Here is a 23339-nt window from a genome sequence, read left to right as displayed (position 1 = left end):
GCCTTTCATTTTCTTGTTTCTTGTTTTCAAAATTACTGATCAAAAGTGTTTTGAAGTATATGTCACCTAATGGGAAAAGGCTAAACCCTAATGCCCAGCAAAGAACCAAAATAGAACTCGTCTCTGCTACTTTAATCTGATTAAAAGCAATGGCAGGGAAGCTTTTTGATAAAGTAGAATCAAAATACAGCTCAAAAAGCAAAAGGAAGTAAAACTGAAAACACAAACATGCCAGCTATACTACACTGCCTTACCTTGTGTAAATAGACAAATTAATAATTCTGTGCCAGTGATGGGGAATTAAAGGGCTATGCCACCAAGGTGCAATGTTTGTGAAGGCAAATGTCTGTTGATAATTATGTGACAAAGATTATTATGGCACTGATATGGCAGTGCACTGCAAGCGTATTGCGATCAATTCAATACCATTACTTTTGAAGCACGTCAACAGTGTGCTCTAGCTATAACACATAAAACTCAAAGTTACACAGTTTCAACTTTAACAGCCATAGCATTATTGAAAATACTATAATAGACTGTCATTCCACCAGTATACTGCAGAGAGGCAAGTGACTGGTTTGTTTACCTGCCAGAGATACCTAACCATGATATCTCTTTAATATGTTTGTATCACAAGTGTGAAAGGCAGCAGTATACATGATTTATGAAGGTCTCTCTCATGAATTAAAGAACAGCAGTAGTGCAACGTCACCATTTAAAGACACCAATAATTTGTGTAGCACATCAATTTATTCCACAGAACAGTTACCTTTCAATTCAGATTGGATCTGAATCACTAATGTGTAGTATGATGTGCAGTAACCACACAAAAGCAAACAGCAAAAACAAATTATTGATTTCTGATCTGTTTTTAATTATCTGTGGCAATAATGAGAAGGGAGTGAAAAAGCAAGGCTCAATACCAGGCCAGCTAACTAACCAAACACTGATGGATTGATCAGATCTGCTAATCAGGAATCTAACACTTGGAAAATGTTGCTAACCATGATCATAATGTGCTACTTTCGCTCCCAGCATTCTGTTTTCATTTTGTCACCTTTATCAACCTTGCTATGATTCTGATTAGTTTTACAAAAACAATAATGATATCACTGCCAATAAAAAAAAATTTGTTTTGTTCCCTAAAATGTAATTTTCTCTGCGTTTGGAAAAGCTTGATCTTTTTAAACTGATTCCCCTCCCACCTTCGCTTTCAATGCTGGTCTCCTGAAGGATCTGCCTCATGCTGTGTTACAGTTCTATGTGCACTCAGCACCCTCGAGCACCTCACCTAAGCAGCCACTTTTCATATGTGAGTCTAGTGTCAGCAGACTACTTTACTATCAGGGACATACCAGGCCAGCCCAATCTTGTCCATGCATCACCACACACTCACACACCCACAACACACCCACACACCACACACACACCACACACCACACACACACGCACACACACACATACCACACACACCACACACACACACACATACCACACACCACGCGCACACACACACACCACACACACACACCCACCCCTCCCCCTACACACACACATCACACACACACACACCCCTCTCCCTACACACACACTCCACACACACACCACACACCACACATACACCACACACACACTCCACACACACACATCACACCCATACATACAACACACACCACATACACATATACACCCCACACACACCCACACCCCACACACACACCACACACACACCCACACAACATACACCACACACACCCCACACACACCTCCACACACACCCACACCCCCCCCAAACACACACACACAACCCACACACAAATCCCTCACACACACACCCCACAGACACCCCACACACACCCACACACCAACACACCCACACACCAACACACCCACACACACACATACCACACACACCCACACACCATATACACACACCCATACAGACCCATAAACATACCCACACCCACTCACCCATACACACACACATCCTACACACAAAGCCCACACACAAAGCCCACACACAAATCCCCCCCCCACACACTCCACACATACACCCCACCCACACACACACACGTAACACACACACTCACCACACACACATACCCCACACATACATCCCACATGCGCACACACACACCACACACATACTACACACATCTCCACACACACACACACCACACAAACACCACGCACACCCCACACAGACATATCACATACACACACCCCACCCACAGACACAACCCACACATACACCCCCACACGCACACACACACACACACACATTACACACACACATGCCCTTACACACACATACACACACACACACACACATCATACACACCCTTACACACACACACACACACACACACACACACACTCACACACACACTCACTCACACACACTCACACACATACACACACCCTCACACGCACACACACACACACACAGCATGAAACCCACACACCCAAACACAGTTAATTCAGCATAGACTTAGGGGGAAAAATTCAGGTCATTTGCGCCTCATGTTAGCGCCCCGACTCTTCGCCCATGGGTGTCACCGCTAACGACGCCCGCTAAATCCCGTGTGAGTTCAGCAGCGGCGGTAACCATATCATCACATGCGCAGTGACCCGGTTTTGCCCCAGATGAAAATTGGGGAGCGCCCCCTCAAGCTGCGCCAGGTGACAGCCAGCGACAGCGTCATGGGGTGCTAGTTAAAGGGGAGGTGGCACTTAAAAAACAAATCGTCCAACCAACTGGTCGCGGCCCATTGCATGGTGGATCAGGGGGTCCGTGCCGTGATCCTGCAGCTCCCTCTCTGCTTGATTGCCCGGCTAATGCCATGGTACCCTGTTCCCTGGTGGTCCAGGTAGGGACCTGCAGAATCGGCTGCTGAGCCCTCCCCTTTCATGAAGGAATGAGCCCTTTCTATGCAGCAGCACTACGCGTCCCAGCGCATAGCTCTGCGTCCCTGTCGGATTTCTTCCGCCGCGCTCGTGCCCCTCAGAACAAGTGGAGCGCATTATTAACCCCAATATCGCAAGCGGGGCGGGACTTCCATGCCTCACTGCTGTTACCGCAAATATTCAAGAACACAAGAAATAAGAGCAGGAGTAGGCCATTTGGCCCCTCGAGCCAGCTCCGACATTTAATAAGACCATGACTGATCTGATCATGGACTCAGTTCCACTTCCCTGCCCGCTCCCCATAACCCTTTATTCCCTTATCGCTCAAAAATCTGCCTATATCCGCCTTAAATATATTCAATGACTCAGCCAACACAGCTCTCTGGGGCAGAGTATTCCACAGATTTACAACCCTCTGAGAAAATAAATTCCTCTTCATCACAGTTTTAAGTGGGCAGCCCCTTATTCTGAGACTAGGGCTTTTGTGCTTATCGCCCAAAAATGGGCATTATTTCCAGCATGGGCGACAAAAAAGGGTTTTCAGATCGCCGGTTTCTCGTCTATTCTCAAAACACCAAGTTTACATTTTTGAAAATGGGCGTTACCATGAGCAATATCAACTGGGTGGTAGTGTTAAATTTTTTTGACCTTCTGCCGTAAAATGTGGCCGTCCTTAGCAACGGCATGGCAACGCTCGATTCCCGCAATTCAGGAGGTCAAGGGTCATCTTGACATGCACAGAAGAGGAGACAGAGAGAAAGGGAGCTCAGAGGCACTGAAAGACTGTGTGGCTGTGGTGTGTGCTTGACTGGCTGTTGTGGGAGGCACGACGGAGTTTCACCAGTCGCAAAAAGCTTACTAAGCACCAAGAACATAGTTGGCACCGAGTTTTTGTCCAACAAATAAGATCTAACATGAAAGGGATAGAGGAGGCCCTGGAGCTGGTAGCCAGGAACACTGCTGGCAGAGGGCTCCCAGTGGTCCCGGAGCACGGCACTGCACCCCAAGGTGACGCACCCCCATTGCCAACTACACCTGAGAACCAGCAGCAACATGTTGCTTCTCACTCAGAGCACATTCCAACCTCGGGACCGTCCTCTCCTGTATCTGTCCAAGCAGCGTTTCAGCTGTCACCTCCCCCGCCCCCCCCCAATGAAGCATCACCTGTGGAGCTCCTCAGCCAGGCGGCTTGGAGTCAGGAGGGGAAGGGGAAGGGGTAGAGGTGGGGAGGAGAAATGGGGGGGCGGGGGGCGGGGGGGAGGGTTGGTTTGCACAGAAATACTGATGATTTAGACTAATGTTCAGTTTTAATGTTTTTTATTTAACAAAACCTTGTAGCGCATTGGCTCAGATAGGTACACCGTTTCACGCTGGTGATTCCTTAACATCAAAGGGTATAATTACACTTAACCTCAATCAACTTAAACTTTAGCTGTCACCAACGTGATGCCCACCATTGATATATGACCTGCACACCCAGCAATGTGTCAGCCTTGTAAATAACACCAACATTCTTTCAGGCAAAGTGATCATTGATGAGCTCCTGACGTAAGGCTCTTGCAGCTATCATGCCACCACGGGCCCTTTCATGCGGTCTACTGGGGGGCGGGGGCATGGCTTCAGCTTTAGTCTGATGGTCTGAGCAGATGTCAGCATCCGCTTCCTTGTCCTCCTCTTCCTCTCTCTCCTGTGGTGGACCGTCACATCCTTCTGGCAATTCTTGTCCACTCCTGAGCCAAGTTGTGCAGCATGGAGCACACCACCACGAATTAAGCTACCCGCTCAGGGTGGTATTGGAGCTCGCCTCCTGAGTGGTCCAGGCATCAAAAGCGCTGCTTCAGCACTCCAATGGTTTTCTCCACGATATTGCGAGTTGCTCTGTGGCTCTCGTTGTATCACCTCTTGGCTTCGGTGTGGGTGTCACGCAGGGGGGTCATCAGCCAAGTGGTGAGGCCATATCCTTTGTCACCAAGCATCCAGCATTGTCCTTGTGGCTGATTGTTAAACAAGTCAGATTAAGTGCTCTCATGCAGGATGTGAGTATCATGGATGCTGCCCGGAAATTGAGCATTCACTGCCAGTATAATTTGTTGGTGGTCGACAACCAGTTGGACATTCAGGGAGTGGAATCTTTTGCGATTCCTGAAAACCTCAGCATCCTGAAAAGGTGCCCGCATCGTGATGTGCTGACAGTCTATTGCTCCCTGCACCTTGGGGAAGTTTGCAATTCTGGAGAATCCTAGAGCCCTCTCACTGTGTGCCTCCCTGGTCATAGGGAAGCTGATCAAGTCCCTCCTGCATGCGTACAGGGCGTCAGTGACCTGTCTAATGCAGCGATGTGTGGCATGCTGAGAAAGTCCGCAAATGTCGCCAGCTGTGGCCTGAAAAGAACCCGAGGCATAGAACGACAGTGCTGTGATCACTATGACCTCGATGAACAGTGCAGTTCTGATGGCGCTGGCAAGCTGAAGGTCTGCCCTTATCAGTTGGCATACCTCAGTGATAACCTCGTTGTGGAAGCGCAGTCTCTGAAGGCAGGTGGTGTCGGGCAAGTTGAGGTAAGAATGTTTCTCCATGTACTTGCAGAGGCTGTAACGTCTGGTCCTCTTCATTTGTCTGTCACTTCGTACACTGGGCATATAATGCAGTGGAACGTTCCTTCGGTGATGTTGAGTCTGCTGCATGTATTTGGTCACCAAGAGAGGGTGAGAAAGGACAGGCCCCATTGCAGTAGCTCTCTGTTTTCCACCGATTGCACACAAACAAGGGATGTCCCGACGAACACACCTTTTCAATTCCAATCGGTCACAGTGTGGTCAAGATGTTTTTAGAGATGTTCACATCAACTTCAATGACCTGCAGAGTATATTCGAACTCCGCTGATGTTGAAGCACAGCAGCTTTTTAAAGGATGCGACATGTGATCTATAACATGGCGTCCATAACGCTGTGATTCATTCCGGTTAGTTCCACTTTTTCTGGGCGTTTTTTTGAGCGAGCGATATTGTGGACGGAATGTGTGCAAAGTGGTGAAATTGACGATGGGCAATCTCCATGGCTGCTAGTTTGGGCAAATATGCTGTTGCGACAAAAAACAGTCGCCGGGCGTTAATCTTGAATTTCGGCATTAATTCCGTGCGGAATGTAACGCTGGACGATATTATGGCCGTTGAATTCGCCCATCCTGCTGATTCTGCCCCAAAAATTGGGCAGGCAATAATATATTTTTTTGGCGTTAACCACATGGGGAAAATATCGCTCAGCGATAAGTTTCCGAAAAATGCCCGCCAGTTTCCATTTTGTGCCAAAATGGGCGATAGAGGGCGTTATATGTCATTTCAGTGGTAAAATGGGCATTAAGTGGACATTAAGCAGTCAAAAAAAGTGGAGCTTCTAGCCCTTTGACTTTTTAAATTTTCGCTCAGCTGAACCCTCCCCCCCACTAATTAGTTTAAAGCCTTCTCTACAGCCCTAGTTATTTGATTCGCCAGGACCCTAGTCCCAGCATGGTCTAAGTGGAGTCCATCACAGCGGAACAGCTCCCTCTTGCCAAAGTACTAGTGCCAGTGTCCCATGAACCAAAATCCATTGTTTCCACACCAGTCTTTGAGCCACATGTTAAACTCGCTGATCTTATTTATCCTATGCAAATTTGCTCATGGCTCAGGTCGTAATCGAGAGATTATTACCTTTGTGGTTTTGCTTTTTAATTTGGCCCCTAGCTTCTCATAATCCCTCAGCAGGACCTACCTATGTCGTTGGTACCTACGTGGACCATGACAACTGGATTTTCACCCTCCCACTCCAAGGTCCTCTCCAGCCCAGAGGAGATGTCCTTAACCCTGGCAGCAGGCTGGCAACACAGCCTTTGGGACTCACACTCTCGGCTACAGAGAACAGTATTTATCCCCCTAATGATACTGTCCCCTACCACTACATTGTTTTTTTTTTACTCCCCCCACTTGAATGGTCCCCTGTACCACGATGCTGTGATCAGTTTGCTCATCTTCTGTGCGGTCCCTGCTCTCTTCCACACAGAGAGTAAGAGCCTCGTACCTGTTGGACAAGATCAAGTTCTGAGGCTCCTCCATCATAGGATCCTGAGTCCCCATACCTGCCTCACTCATAGTCACACCCTCCTGTCCCTGACCACGGACCAAATTTGAATTAATTCATCTAAGGGCTGTGACTGCCTCCTGGAACACCCCTTAGGATCAAATCTGGGATCTTGTTTCATCTGTATGGTTCAGTTCTACTCTGGACAGTGCACTTACCAACTGAGTCAGCATGGAGCATTCAGGCGATGGTGCAAAAACATTCTGGCATGTTAGTCCTTTACAGTAAATTATGTGATTTGGAGAGAGAAAATAACCATTATTTAAGAATAAAGATAATGCAGTTTTTGAATTAAATATCTACCATGGCACTTACAGACAATACCAGGGAAAATTCCCATAGGATTGCTAGTCAGTCATGGCCCCAGTCAGCCTCACTCAGATCCCCACTGCTGTGCTGCTCCAGATCTGGAATAGTCAGTGGAGATGGATGACCACCTCAGCTAGATGTAGAGTCACAGGAAGTGGTGAGCCAGGAGCAGAGCCTGAAGGCCGCCTGCCTGGATAGGAAGAGATGAAGACTAGGACCGAGAATCGCCACTGGTAAAGAACTGGGAGGCCAGGCTGGAAAGGAGCTATCTAGGTGGCCTAGATCAGAGTGAAGAGCATAAGTTCCTGTATATTTATAGCTCGTGATGGAGTGGAGTGCTGTTCTCAAAATTAAAGATTTGGAGGCCAGAGAGATTGAGATCAGCAGCCTGAGGCCACAGGTAGAAGGAACACCTCAGTCACATGCTGCTCGGGTCAAGGTGAAGGTGGGGCTGGTAAGAGGCAAGGCCTGAAAGTAACTGCTACCTTTGGAAGAAAAGCAATTCAGTGAGTTCCTGCCCCATGGACACATGGTTCTCACAAGTTAATCAGATTGCTGGAGGATTAATGGTGAAACAGCTTACAAAATTCCGACAGACCGACCCAATTGCTGAAGGGGATAAAGAGACGCATTTAGGGTAGAGGGATTCTGGAAGCAAAAATTTGAACACATAGCTTAGGAAAATTTCTATTCCCTAATTGCATTACTAAATGTTGAATGAATCCTTTGATATCCGGGAGAAAACTGGGAGGTGGAGGAAGCAGTTGATCGATATTGCATATTTGATTGAATTATTTTGTAACTGGAATTTTTGTTATGATGCTCATTGGATTTCTAAACCTGTTAGTTTCATGTTGCATAACTCAACTATTATGTCAAGAATTTCAAAGATTGGTCCACATTTCATATGGCTTAAGAGACTTATGTACTGAGTGGACGATATCCTTTCAAAAATATCTAATTATCAATGTGCTGTTTGAAGTTTAATTACTCACTTGTATTTCGAGAGTGTTGTAAAAATGTATTAAACACATTGAAATATAATTTCATATAAATTGGGATTGCTACCAACAGCTCGGATTTTGCTGTAATAATAATGGAGAGGCTATCAGCGCTTTCCTTTATTGACAGCAACTTCTGGCATCGCACATGCTAAGTTACACGTGGAAATTCAGAAGTTACTGTTAGAGATAACCTGCTCCTCCACAGGGTGCGTTGTTGCAGTCCTCGCCAATAGACTCGTCATTGAAATCACTGTAATGGCGTGAACTTGTGGTACTTGCCCACTAGCTCCGCACTAAAACCGGCTATAAAAAGTTAGGGCTGATCCTTTTAGTAGTCAGTGAGTTTTTAATGGTGTAATAAGTAATAATTACTGCCAAGCAATCTCAGGCCCAGAAAAAAATATTTTATGTGTGGCGTCTCATTCCCTCAGAAGGAAATTAATTTTGCAGATTTAACAAAAAATATTACTTTTTCTGTTTGTCTCTTTTATCTTTCTCCCTTAATCCCATCTGTATTTCCCAATCTTTATTTTGCTTCCTATAAAATGATTTAAATAGAATTTATATTTTCTGTTTTTTACTTCATGATTTGGACTCTGCATATCTCAATGAGGATACTTCAGTCTGATTGGTTGAAGAGCCTTGCTGCTGCTTGCTCAGTTCACAGACACCACAGATCCCCTATAGAGGGCGCTGCACTGAAACAGACAGCGAATTTGTGGAAATCTCCACTAACAAGCCTGCAAAAAGTTTGTGGGCCGTTGTACGCGAGGTGAATGGCAAAAGCCGTTTATTTGCCGCTGAGAGCAAAATCCGGGCTAGTATGTTTGCACTTAGTCTATATTAAGCATAATAAGGACAACAGCACAACAGTTACGAGGAAGTTAAGAAGCTCTGGAAAGACAGGGAGGGAGCAGAAAAGGACAAAAGAACCATATACCTGCACATCAAATAACTATATAGATTATATATTTGCCCAAACTTTCAACTTTGGCATGTGTGTAAAATGGAAAATTTCCTGGGGGTTTTCTGACCTGGAGGAAGAAAGTTACAATTATCTTCAGTGTGGTAATTTTCCTCAGTGAAAAATGTAATTTAACTCTGAATGACTTCAGGCTGTGTTTATTTGCAGAAAATAGATTTTGTGCCCTTGCAGAAATAAACCATTTAAATACCACACCACTTTAGCAATAGAATAATACACTGTGTGTTGCGTATTATAGTGTGTTATGCAAATTGCCATGAGTAATGCCACAGGATTATTGACATTTTACAAGAAGAGGTGAAGGAACAGTTCCTGAGACCACCAACCTCCCACCCAGACACTATAATGCTCCAAAAGGGTATTTCATTTTTTTTTAAAGTTCCAAATTCATGCATTCATCAGCTGCTTGGATTACTCTTCAGTGGGCTCCGTATCTAAGTGAATCTCCAATGATTTATACAAAGAAATGATTAATTAGCTCCTATTGAGTTACCTTTTAGAGCATTGTGAACCAGACAATTCATGATGGTGGAAGTACTTGTTGACACATGACCAGGGTACATCCACAAGGTATGTAGAAGAAAATCCATTCAGGATCCACAGGAATCTCCATAGATCCTAGTCTATAGAGTAGGGGACATAGCTCATTGGTAATCCCATTGACGGTCTTGACTCTATTAATAGCTGAGACCCAATATTGCTGGATGGTAGACAAGTTCAGAAAATGTGGAAGAGTTTGCTGACACTTCCATTATTCCTTTAACATTTATCAGGCACCAATGACAAATGTACACAGAGAAAACATTTGCAGGGATATGGGAAAAGAGTAGGGGAGCGGGACTAATTGGGAAGTTCTTTCCGTGAGCTGCCACAGGCACGATGGGCCAAATGACCTAGTTCTGTGCTGTATGATTCTATTCTGCCATGTATTGTAATAATATTTGCACTTGTATGGTACCTTATTACTTCAGAACATTTCAAAGCACTTTAGACCATGAGTTATGTTGGAATGCAGTGACCATTCTATAACTAAACATGGCTGTCACTCTGATGGTGGTATACATACCATTCATAGCATGCTAAAGATCTATCTGGGTTACAAGAATTTTCCTCACTACTGAGAAAAATATTGATAATGCCTCATTCTTAATGTGTTTATTTTATGGACGGTCTTTGGAAAAAGCTATGGCAATGGTTATTGCAGCTGTCATTTTGCTGACTTGCAATACCTTACTAGTATACAGTGCAGTCTTGCTGAAACCATTGTCATTGACAAGCCATCACATACTTAAATAACTGTCAAAAAGTTGACACTGTTCTAAACCCTAACTAACCCTTGGGGTTTGGTTTGTTTAAGGATGCTGTGGATCGTGCTAACTGCTTATTCATAGGAGGGTGTTATTGTTCAGATTGTTCTTTCACTTTGGGGGATTGTGGAATTATTGCCAACGCCTGGAGAATAATTCAATCAGTGCAGTTTTTCAACCATATTCTGCGTAAATAACTGAGAATTTTGTATAAGGATTTAGTCAGACAGAGCTGGTTAATATACTCTTGCCAGCAGAAATCTTTCTTTGTGCTATTCTCTAGTCCACTTTATTATCCAAGGGCAGATTTTTACAGTAAGGTTTAAAATGAGGCAGTGCTGCGAGCAAGAAATCTAATTAATTATTCAAGAGGTTTAGTGAGCACTTCCCTTCCTTCCTTCAGAAAAGGCATTCAAGCACAGCCTGTCACACGTACATAAAAATACATCCTCTGGTAAAACTGCATGATTTTGCTTTCTGTAAAATATAAATAAATATTAATAAGCAGAAGAGCGAGGTTCTGTACTTTCTTGTCAGTCTCCTAACTCTTTATTCTGACAACAGGTGCCAAGGTCACGCCATAGACTGCATTTTAAAGATCACAGCTTTTACAATATGATGTTCAAGTTTTCATCTTTTATTATAAGAAACCTCAATGTAACGTATAACAGTTTAAAGAATCCAATAAGTCAGCGCAATAAGATCCTACAGAACATGCACTAACTGGCTTAAAAAAGTCATATGGTGCAGAAGATATTGTTAATTCGTTGTACAGATTTTTCTCATCCTATGAAATATTAATATATCCCTTAGACAGCAACAGAATTTCTTTCAGCAGAAGTATCATCATTAAACTGTCTAAACAAAACCTTTTAAGTTTAAACCAATATGACAGTGTGCACAGTTACTTAATGCTAATCAACATTATTTCATGATCTTCAGGTAGCTTTTATCATTCTACTAACTTCCAAACCCAGGATTTTGCAACTTGAACTCTCTTCCACTGCCATTGCATTCCGCAACATTACAACTAATTTTGAACTCAACTCTATATTGTGCAGCCCTTCTACTCAAATCTTTGTCATCAGGGATTAGGGTTAATCTCGAGGAAGTCAAAATCCCCGATACGTAATAAAAAAAAATCCAACAGAGGTTAAGTTCCTCCCATTTTATAGGGAACAGGCTGGTAGAGAAGTGTTAAAAGCCCTGTATTGATTTGTACTCAGATTGAAAGCCACACGCTGATGTAAATGAAAATGTGTCAAGAGTTGATATTGATTTTTTTAAAGTGAGACTGTCCCCTGGGAAATCCTGATAACCACACCACTGCACTTGTCAGAAAGTGAAATAAGACCCTTTTCTAGCAAGCTACACATGTCCAGACATAAAATTTCCTTTCTTTTATATATAATAATATTTCCGTCATATTGCGTTTAGGTGATTGCAGGCAATCTGTAGTATCGAAACACCAGAAAAAATGGCAACCTTTTTTCAGACAGATGCTATTTGAAAAAAAAATGGTATTTTAATTCATGATCTACACTGAATATGCCTCAAAGGGTAGGACATGTTACTCCATGTGCCTTTTCCAATAATGCAACTTGTTTAATTAACTTCAACGAGTAACGATAACAGTGGGGATGGAATGCATTATGAAGAAGCTGAATGTTGAAGATGAGTCACTTTATTTAATTATAAAGATAGACTCACAAGTCCTGAGACATTCTGGTAAGCATCTTATACAGTTTGGATCAGAGTTAATAAAAAAAGTATAGAGTCTCATGAATTATGCAACTTAAGCATATTTCTATCCAGGATATGAAACTGAGATATTATAAAATGGAAATAACTCCATGAAGTGGGCTGTATACCTAATAGTAAATGATCCAGTGGTTAATTCTATTCCACAGTCTTCTTGTAAGAATAGAGGGAGGAAGCAAATACTTTAGGCTGGATTTTCGGTCTTTTGCTGCCCCTCTTAGCGCCCCGGAGGGGCAGCAATGGTGGTGGAAAGCACGCACCCGGGCGGACAGCTTCCAGTGTCCCGCCAATTTATGTTGGGATCGCATCAGTATTGAATTGGGATTGTTTTGTTGGGTGTTTTTCAGGGTTTTTTTCCCCATGAAAGCCTCTCTTATGGTGCTCCGAGGCCGGCTGTTTAGCTCGAGATTTTCGCTTGCTCAGGCAGATGTGCAATGCCTCCCTTAGTGCTGCGCTCCAAACTCTGGGCCCAGCTGATTAATTTTGCGGTGGCAGAAGCAAACCATTTGCCGGCGCAAAATTTATGGCTCTGCCCCGGACTACACTGCAACAGAGGCACGACCAAATTTCTCTCCCACAACCTTTGATTCTGGGGTTTCCCCTTAATGTACTGGGGCCAAACGTATTTTTCCCTCTGAGGAAAGCACAACTTTGTGTTTGTCTGATTGCGATCCCCCTCCTCCCTGCTTCTCCCGGCCCCTGTACTTGTCGTGACAGAAAGTGCCTGGGAAGTGCTGGACTGGTTAAAGAAAGCATGACAGAGAGATTATGGGAGTGCGGAGGAGTGTGTTTTTTTCTCCTTACCTGACAGCAGAACCAGCTGTGGGCTGATAACACTCCTCTGCAATGGATATTATCTGTGAACACAACTGTTTTTTTTAGTTTTAAACATTAAATATGCTAGTAGAAAACAGAAAGGCAGGAGTCCAGCAAATGCATGAATCAGTTCCTCTTCAGGAATGGTAGCATATTTTAAGCTCCATGTGCGCATGCAGACTCAGAAGTTTAAAGTGTGCAATTTTTCCCTTCTTTGCACTTGGCAAGAAAATTGGAAAATAGCTGACAGCCTCAAATCAGAGCCGTGTACAGCATGGCAAGGGGAAATGCAACAACTGAAGTAGAAAGTATTCTTCATAGAATTGGTAGTTATATGCCCATGGAGTTTAGTTGATCAGCATCTTTCTAATGCTGTGTTTTTAAATCCACAATGAATCATTGATTATGAGTGAGAAAGCTTGCTGGCTTGGACTTATCAGGAGAGGAATTTGGTGTAAGAAGTTAAGATTAAAAAATCTGAAGCTAGAAATCCCAAATATGGGAAAATGTTAAGACTAGTCAGATTTGGTCATTAACAGATTAATGGCAGTAGTTTTAAGATCAAGGGTAAGAAAGCGCCTTTCACGACCTCAGAACGTCGCAAAGTGCTTTATAGACAATCAAGTACTTTTGAAGTGTAGTCACGTTTGTAATGTAGGAAACGCGGTGGCCAATATGCTCACAGCAAGGTCCCACAAACAGCAATATGATAATGACAAGATAATCTGTTTTATTGATGTTGGTTGAGGGATAAATATTGGCCAAGACATTAGGATAACTCTCTGCTCTTCTTCAAAAAAGTGGCATGGGGTCTTTTAGGTCCATCATCATCATCATAGGCAGTCCCTTGGAATCAAGAAAGACGTGCTTCCACTCCTGAACTGAGTTCTTTGGTGGCTGAACAGTCCAATACGAGTGCCACAGACCCTGTCACAGGTGGGACAGATAGTCGTTGAGGGAAGGGGTGAGTGGGACTGGTTTGCCGCACGCTCTTTCCGCTGCCTGCGCTTGATTTCTGCATGCTCTTGGCATTGAGACTCGAGGTGCTTAGCGCCCTCTTGGATGCACTTTCTCCACTTAGGGGGGTCTTGGGCCAGGGACTCCCAGGTGTCAGTGGGGATGTTGCACTTTATCAGGGAGGCTTTGAGGGTGTCCTTGTAGCATTTCCACTGCCCACCTTTGGCTCATTTGCCGTGAAGGAGCTCCGAGTAGAGCACTTGCTTTGGGAGTCTTGTGTCTGGCATGCGGACTATGTGGCCTGCCCAGCGGAGCTGATCGAGTGTGGTCAGCGCTTCAGTGCTGAGGATGTTAGCCTGAATGAGGACGCTGATGTTGGTGCGCTTGTCCTCCCAGGGGATTTGTAGGATCTTGCGGATCTTGTTAGTAGGTCCACCTGAGGAAAGACTGACGTAAAAGTGAAGCTCAATTAGTTTTTTTTCATGATGTACCCAATGTACTAATAACACAATGCCCTTTAGGATGTTCCTTTCGACAATATTTTGCTACCACCTTATGGGCCCAAGTTTCCACATGATTCGCGCCTGATTTTTAGGAGCAACTGGTGGAGAACGGATTATCTTAGAAATCGCAATTCTCCATATTTTTTTTTCTGCAGTTCTAGTCAGGTAGAACAGTTCTACTTTGGAACAGAATTTTTTCTTCAAAAGGGGGCGTGTCCGGCCACTGACACCTGATTTCAAAGTTTCCACAGTGAAAACATACTCCAAACTAAGTTAGAATGGAGCAAGTGAAGATTTTTGTAGAACTGAAAAAACCTGTTCTACACATTAAAAAATCAGACGCAGGTTACAAATTAGGCGTCCAGAACGAGATGGGGGGGGGAAGGGAAGTCATTAAATTCTACAATAAATCCTTATTTATACTTCTACAAATATTATACAAATAAATCCAACCTGAATAAACATTTATAAGCAAAGAAAAGATTAAATAAACCATCTTCCTACCTGTGCGAAGGCACGGAGAATGCTGCAGTCAGCCTGAGGTGCCCATTCTTCCTGCGGGGGGGGAAGGAGGCGCCCGTTCTTTCCCGCGGGGGGGGAAGGAGGCGCCCGTTCTTCCCGCGGGGGGGGGGGGGGGAGGAGGAGGAGGCGCCCGTTCTTCCCGCGGGAGGGGGGGGGGGAGAGGAGGCGCCCGTTCTTTCCCGCGGGGGGGGAAGGAGGCGCCCGTCTTCCCGCGGGGGGGGGGGGGGGGAGGAGGCGCCCATTCTTCCCGCGGGAGGGGGGGGGGGGAGAGGAGGCGCCCGTTCTTTCCTGCGGGGGGGGGAGGAGGTGCCCGTTCTTCCCGCGGGGGGGGGGGGAGGAGACAGTGAGAAGGCTGCAAGTGCTGATGTGCTGATGGCAATGTGCTTTTATTAAAAAATGTTCAAAAATTAAACAGCTACAAAGAACTACAAAAATGGCCGAGTGCCAATGTTTTTTTCACACTGCGCGTGCGCGAACGCTCCAACGCGCACGTGCAGCGTTGCCGGCAGGAAAAAACTAATTTAAATAGTACCTGCCCCCTCCCACTTACAAAATCGGCGCGAGTGTAGGCTCCGCCCCCCTGGGCGCCGCGCCAGGCAGACAAGGAGCTGCAGGGCGCTCCAGAATCGCAAGTATTTTTTTAGGCGCCGTTTTAGGCGCGAAAAACGGGCGCCAAGCTCGGAGGGGCGCCCGTTTTTTATCGTGTGGAAACTTGGGCCCAATATATCTACATATTGCTTGGCGTGGTCTGCATTGCTGATGCTAAAATAATTGAAATATAGCAATCCCCAGGTGTGAACAGCAGGTGGAAAGTCCAACTGACTGGATACACAGATGCCAGATTACAACATGGGAAATTTCTTTGTTGATACACTATTCCTCCCCATGCTTCAAATCATTTTCATATCTTCTAAGGAGAGGACAGGATTCCAGCAGTGTTAGCAAGCTGATAGAATTTTAAAACAATTGGCTATGTGGAACTGAGGCCAACATCCTTATTCCCTCAATGTTTGAAATTGGATAATTAGGAGATGGGTCTGTAATCTGGTCACCCTGCTCACAATTACCTGAGTCTTTTCTTTTGATAACAAATCAATGACTGCTGACATTAATGCCAGTGAATAAATAGTTTCACTTTACAGTTCCATTACTGCCACACCCATGCTAACCGAGAAAACTGGTAAATGCTGACCAACAGTTTGACAGATTATAGCAGCCCTATGTATAGCCTTGTGACATGTGAAGATAAGAGTTAAATTGAAAGTGCAGTCGACATAGAATTGTTATAATTAAGCTGCAGGAATACCCAATATTACATCACTTTCAGCACAGGAGAAAATGCTTAGGAATTACTGAAGGCTGAAGACAATATGCATTTTATAAGGAGGCTATTCATCTCCTCAAACCTGTTACATAGGACCAGGATGTGGCGCTGCAGCCAATCGAGACTCTTGCAAAGGATTAAGAGGAGGTCATGTAGCCCAGTTAGCCTGTTACATAGGAACAGGATGAGTCCATTCAGCCCCTCGAGCTGTTACATAGGTGTTCCATTACAGTATTACCCTCCCAGGACCCCGCCGAAGGGACCCCGCACCGCCCCGCTTCTGTCCCAGGCCAAAAGGACCCTGCATCAGCACGCTTCTATCCCAGGCCGAAAGGACCCTGGGGCCCGCTGTCTATTCTGGGCCCGCCAGCTCTTCCGAGGCTCGCCAGGGCCCACCGACTCTTCCGGGGCCCACCGGCTCTTCGAGGCACGCCAGCTCTTTTGAGCCCGCTGGCCCGCCGGCCACAAGGAAGATGCTGGGATGGAATGTTCCAGCAGTACTGTGAAACATTCCGCCCAGGGCCGGTGCTGAACCGGTCGAAGGGACTCCAGGGCCGGTGCTGAACCGGTCGAAGGGACTCCGGGGCCGGTGCTGAACCGGTCGAAGGGACTCCGGGGCCGGTGTTGAACCGGTCGAAGGGACTCCGGGGCCGGTGCTGAACCGGTCGAAGGGACTCCGGGGCCGGTGTTGAACCGGTCGAAGGGACTCCGGGGCCGGTGCTGAACCGGTCGAAGGGACTCCGGGGCCGGTGCTGAACCGGTCGAAGGGACTCCGGGGCCGGTGCTGAACCGGTCGAAGGGACTCCAGGGCCGGTGTTGAACCGGTCGAAGGGACTCCGGGGCCGGTGCTGAACCGGTCGAAGGGACTCCAGGGCCGGTGCTGAACCGGTCGAAGGGACTCCGCGGCCGGTGCTGAACCGGTCGAAGGGACTCCGGGGCCGGCATCGAACAGGCCGAAGGGACTCAATTTTCAAAACTTTTAATCAACTTTTAAACTTCTTAACCAATTCGGGAAAACTTTTAAATTTTTAATCAACTTGAAAAACTTTCTTTCTATAACTTTTAATCAATTCTTAATCTATTTATTAAACCTTCAATCAACCTGTGTAACTTTAAAAAAAAATAATCTGGAAATACTTTTGTCATGTATCCTACACAGCTACTGTTTGTACTATCACAAGGTGTGCCACCAGAGGGCACAGCAGTGGGAGACTTGTAGTTTACCTGTACAGGTGTGCCTGGCCTAGTATAAAAGGCAGGCCACCAGGTGTGATCTTCACTCTGAAGTTATCAATAAAGGACTAAGGTCCCTACAGTTCAAGTACAACACATTGCCTCGTGGAGTCATTATCAGAGCATCCTAGGAAATAACAACTTTTAAACTCTTAAACTTTTAAAACAACTTGGAAACCTCTGGGGAAATTTTTAACCTTTGAAGAAACTTTCCAAAACATCCCTCGGAACCCCAGCGGACAGCTGACCTTCCCAATGCCTACCCCCCAACCAAGCCTCGGGCCATCTACCATCAATGGCATAACTCGGCACCGAGCTTGTGGCTAACATCTCGCCATAGGCAATTAGGCTTACACAGCAGTTGCTGGTCTCCAGTCGCCTTGGACCCCCTTGCCACTGGACCAAGACCTTGCTCAGCTAAGCCCGTGTGGTTGTCAGTGTGCAGCGGCCACCCAACATTAAAAGAACTCACGCACAGGCATCTTCCACTTCGCTAATATGAACGTCAGAACCCTCATGGACAATTCCGACAGCAACAGGCCGGAACGCCGCACCGCCATAGTTGCCCGGGAACTTAGATGTTTTGACATTGACATTGCCTCCCTAAGCGAGACCCGGTGGGCAGGAGAAGGCCAGCTCAAGGAACATGGTGGAGGTTACACCTTTTACTGGGAAAAAAATGCCAGAGGAAGAACGCCACCTTCATGGAGTCGGCTTCGCTGTCAAAAATGAAGAGGTCGACCACCTCAAAGACTCCCCCTGTGGGGTTAACGAACACCTCATGACGCTTCGCCTTACCCTATCCCGGAATCAATGTGCCACAGTCATCAGTGCGTACGCCCCAACATTCAATGCAACGGATGAGGCTAAAGAGAGTTTTTATTCCAACCTCGAGACATCCCTGTCCCATGTTCCCACGGGTGACAAATTGATCCTCCTAGGTGACTTTAATGCCAGGGTCAGCAAAGACACAGCCCTCTGGAGAGGCGTAATTAACAGAGAGGGGGTAGGGAAATCCAACTCCAGCGGTACCCTACTCCTGATAAAATGTCTAGAACACGAACTCCTCATCACCAACACTTTGTTCCTCCAGAAGGACAAATACAAGGCATTGTGGCAACACCCTCGCTCCAAACACTGGCACCTCTGCTCGACTATGTCATCGTCCGAGCCAGGGATCGCAAAGATGTGCGCATCAACCGCGCCATGACAGGAGCTGACGACTGCTGGACGGACCACCGCCTAATCCGATCCATCATCAGTAAAAACATAGCCCCAAAGCAGAGGGGACAGCAGAAGCAGTGCCGCAAAAAAGTTAATGCCAGGGCACTTAAAGATCCAGCTAAGAGAGCCCGAAACAGCCAGCGCCTCACAGCTAATTTGGCGTGCCTTGGTGAACTGGAGATGCTGAATGCCCACAGCACTTGGTCTGCCCTCCAGGTCTCTATAACTAGTGCCTGTGAAAAGACACTTTGTTACTCAACCAGAAAACACCAGTACTGGTTTGATGAAAATGATCAGGAGATCCAAGAATTAATAGACCGTAAGTGCAGTTGCATTTTTCAAGCAGCAACCCAACTCGGGAGCTGCAAAGCAATGTTACAGACAGCTCAAGGCTAAGATCCATCAAAAAACCCGGGACCTAAAGAACAGGTGGTGGATGGAGAAAGCACAGGAGATACAATAACTGGTCGACAGCCACGATATGCGAGGATTCTTCATCGCAGTCAAGACCACCTACGGTCCAAACTCCCAAGGCCTCACCCCAGTCCTGGCCAAGAATGGGGAAACACGCATCAAGGACACCGAGGCTGTCAGGGCCCGCTGGAAGGAACACTTTGAAGATCTCCTCAATCGAGACTCTGCCTTTGACTCAAGTGTTCTCGACTCCATCCCACAGCATGCGACCCGCCACCAACTCAGTGAAACCCCAACACTGTATGAGGTAGGCAAAGCCATAAAACAGCTCAAGAATAACGGTGCGGATGGAATTCCTGCTGAGGCGGAGAGGCGCTGTTGGCGCGAATACATGACCTCATCTCTCTCATTTGGAGGGAGGAGAGGATGCCGGGAGATCTCAGAGATGCAGTGATCGTGACCATCTTTAAAAAGGGGGACAAGTCCGACTGCGGCAACTACAGGGGAATCTCCCTCCTATCAGCCACTGGGAAGGTTGTCGCTAGAATTCTCCTCAACCGTCTTCTCCCTGTGGCCGACGAGCTCCACCCGGAATTACAGTGCGGATTTCGTCCCCTACGGGACACAATGGACCTGATCTTTGCAGCGCGACAGCTGCAGGAAAAATGCAGGGAGTAGCGCCAGCCCTTATACATGGCCTTTTTCGACCTTACAAAGGTTTTTGATAGTGTCAACCGTGAGGGCTTATGGAGCGTCCTCCACCGTTTTGGATGCCCCAAAAGTTTATCAACAACCTTCGCCTGCTTCACAATGACATGCAGGCCGTGATCCTTACCAGCTGTCCCATTATAGTCCCAATCCATGTCCGGACCGGGGTCAAACAGGGCTGCGTCATCGCTCCAACCCTCTTCTCAATCTTCCTCGCTGCCATGCTCCACGTCACAGTCAACAAGATCCCCGCTGGAGTGGAACTAAACTACAGAAGCTGTTTAACTTACATTGCCTGCCAGATCCAAGATCACCCCAACCTCTGTCGTTGAGCTGCAGTACATGGACAACGCCTGTGTCTGTGCACATTCTGAGGCTGAACTCCAGGATATAGTCGATGTATTCACTGAGATATATGAAAGCATGGACCTTATGCTTAACATCCGTAAGACAAAGGTCCTCCACCAGCCTGTCCTCGCAGCACAGCATTGCCCCCCAGTCATCAAGATTCCCTTGACAACGTGGACCACTTCCCATACCTCGGCAGCCTTTTAACAACAAAGGCAGACATTGATACGGAGATTCAACATCACCTCCAGTGCACTTGTGCAGCCTTTGGTCGCCTGAGGAAAAGAGTGTTCGAAGACCAGGCCCTCAAATCTACCACCAAGCTCATGGTCTACAGGGCTGTAGTAATACCTGCCCTCCTGTATGGATCAGAGGCATGGACTATGTACAGAAGACACATCAAGTCGCTGGAGATATATCACCAATGATGTCGCCGCAAGATACTGTAAATCCCCTGAGAGGACAGGTGCACCAACATCAGTGTTCTCGCCCAGGCTAACATCCCCAACATTGAAGCACTGACCACACTCCATCAGCTTCGCTGGGCAGGCCACATAGTTCGCATGCCAGACACGAGGCTCCTAAAGCAATTGCTCTATGCGGAGCTCCTTCACGGCAAACAAGCCAAAGGTGGGCAGTGGAAACGTTACAAGGACACCCTCAAAGCCTCCCTGGTAAAGTGCGACATCACTACTGACACCTGGGAGTCCCTGGCTGAAGTCCTAGGTGGAGAAAGTGCATTCGGGAGGGCGTTGAGCTCTTCAAATCTCAACGCCGTGCGTGTGAAGAGGTTAGGCGCAGACAGTGGAAGGAGCGTGTGGTGAATCAGTCCCACCACCCCTGCTCCCCATCTATGACAGGGTCTGTGGCTCTCGCATTGAACTGTTCAGCCACCAATGGACTCACTTTAGGAGTGGAAGCAAGTCTTCCTCAATTCTGAGGGACTGCCTATGATCATGATATGATGATGAAGCCTTGATTTTTGACATTTAAGAAATTCCACGCTAAGAGGAATGGTGGAATTCTGATAAAGCTATGGCATAGTATTTGGAGCAGAGCCCATATCAATTGGGTATCCATCCCTTTTACACTACTACCCAGACAATCCCAACTGGGGAGATGGGGCAACAAGCACTAAATCTGCTTCCCTGCCACGGCCCAGGAGCAGCTTGTGGGCTTGTCTAGGATTGTTTCTGGGCTACCCTGAGAATCCTGCCAGTGGGAGATATGTTTGTGAGAGCAAGTGTAGATCTAATTCTGGGTCCAGAATTGGGCCTAAAGTGCAAAATGCAAATAGTAAACAATCTCAGATGCATCAATTGCCATTGCTGCACAGGTCAACTGGTTGGATAAGAAAAAAATACAAAGAAGACCACCTTTTGTCCGTCACCCCAAGTTATCGCTTGCTCCCCTTACAAAGTGGCTGGATGTCGATCCAAATTTCTGTTGCTTCCACGAGCCCTTTGAACAGTGCAAAGACTCGTCTCTACAACTGAACATATTGGTATTTTCTTCTGCTGTTAAAATCTACAATTGTGTGGTTTGAGAAAGTTATACTCCCTATTTCATCCTTTTGGTATTTTCTTTTATATAAATTCCATACTGTGTGAATTCTAATCACAGGGGGAGTTTTAAACAGGTGGGTTGGGGTCGGGTGGGAGGTTAAAGTGTTAACAAACTGAATCCCGACGTCAACCTAGCTTCCAACCTGCCCACTTCCAGTTATCTCGGAAGTGGGATGGGGGAAGGCAGCCAATCCGCTCCCAGAAGGTGGGTCGCCCATTTAAATATTATAATGAGATTGCGTGCCTCAAATTTAACCACCATTACAAATTTAACTCTGGCTGGTCAGATTTCCCAGGCATCAGGGAACCCGCCAGCTAAAGCAAGGCGATGACTGCTGGATCCAGGAGGTAAGTGCTTTTACACTTACCTGCTGGATCCTGCGTTCCTGCCTCACCCACCCACCAAGATTGGACACCGCCCTCCCTTCCTCCCTCCCGCCCCAGGCTTAAGCTACACACCTTTTCCCCGAAGCAGCCAATTCCCCCCACCCTCCGCCCGAGCCAGCCGATCCCCCCAAGGAGGCCTCCGATCCCACCTCCAGCACTCGATTGTCTTCCTGGACTAACCCTCCAGCCCAATGCGCCTTCAGCTCCTGATCCTCCCCCATGCCCCACCCCCCCTTCCCGATGCTCCTCCAGATTTCCCCCCCCCCCGATCCTACGGCCCCCAATGCTCCTCTGATCCCTAACCACCCCCTCTCCCCGATCCATCCCCCTCTCCTCTCTGCAGCTCTGCAGCCTACTGCCCGCAGCCAGCCAGCCTTTCCGTCTGACTGGCTGCGGGTGGGAATCAGAGCTTTGAAATTTTAATCAGGCCCTACCGTCAAATTCAGCAGGGCCTACGGGAAACCCGTTCTCCCAACACTTTCTAGCCCCCGCCTACTCTGCCCACCCACTTCCAACCCACCTCCAGATTAAAATTCCAGACCACATTTTTGCAATTAGCACTTACCTTAAAAATCTATCAAATGAATTGCAACTTCATACCTAATTTGCATGTCTAATGGCGCTATTATATTGCAAGTACCACTTTGAGACATATACCCGCTAAGAGTGACTCAGTGCTGGTAATGTTTAGTTATACTGACAGCTCTACATCACTCAGTGAACAGGCAAGTGGAGTTCTACACATTGAATAAAAGAATCATAGAGTTGCATAACAAAAAGAGGCAATTCAACCCATCAAACCTGCACTGGCTCTTTTAGTTCCATTTCCCTGGTCTTTACCCATACGTTTAAAAAAAAATTTAAAGATATTAATTCATTTCCCTTTTAAAACTTATTATAGATTCTGCTTCCACCATTGTTTCTGGTAGGGTTTTCCATAAGCTAACAAG

Source organism: Pristiophorus japonicus, chromosome 7 (assembly GCF_044704955.1).
Source record: "Pristiophorus japonicus isolate sPriJap1 chromosome 7, sPriJap1.hap1, whole genome shotgun sequence".
NCBI lineage: Eukaryota > Metazoa > Chordata > Chondrichthyes > Pristiophoridae > Pristiophorus > Pristiophorus japonicus.
The sequence above is the reverse complement of the archived record's forward strand: the minus strand, read 5'-3'. Positions refer to the sequence as shown.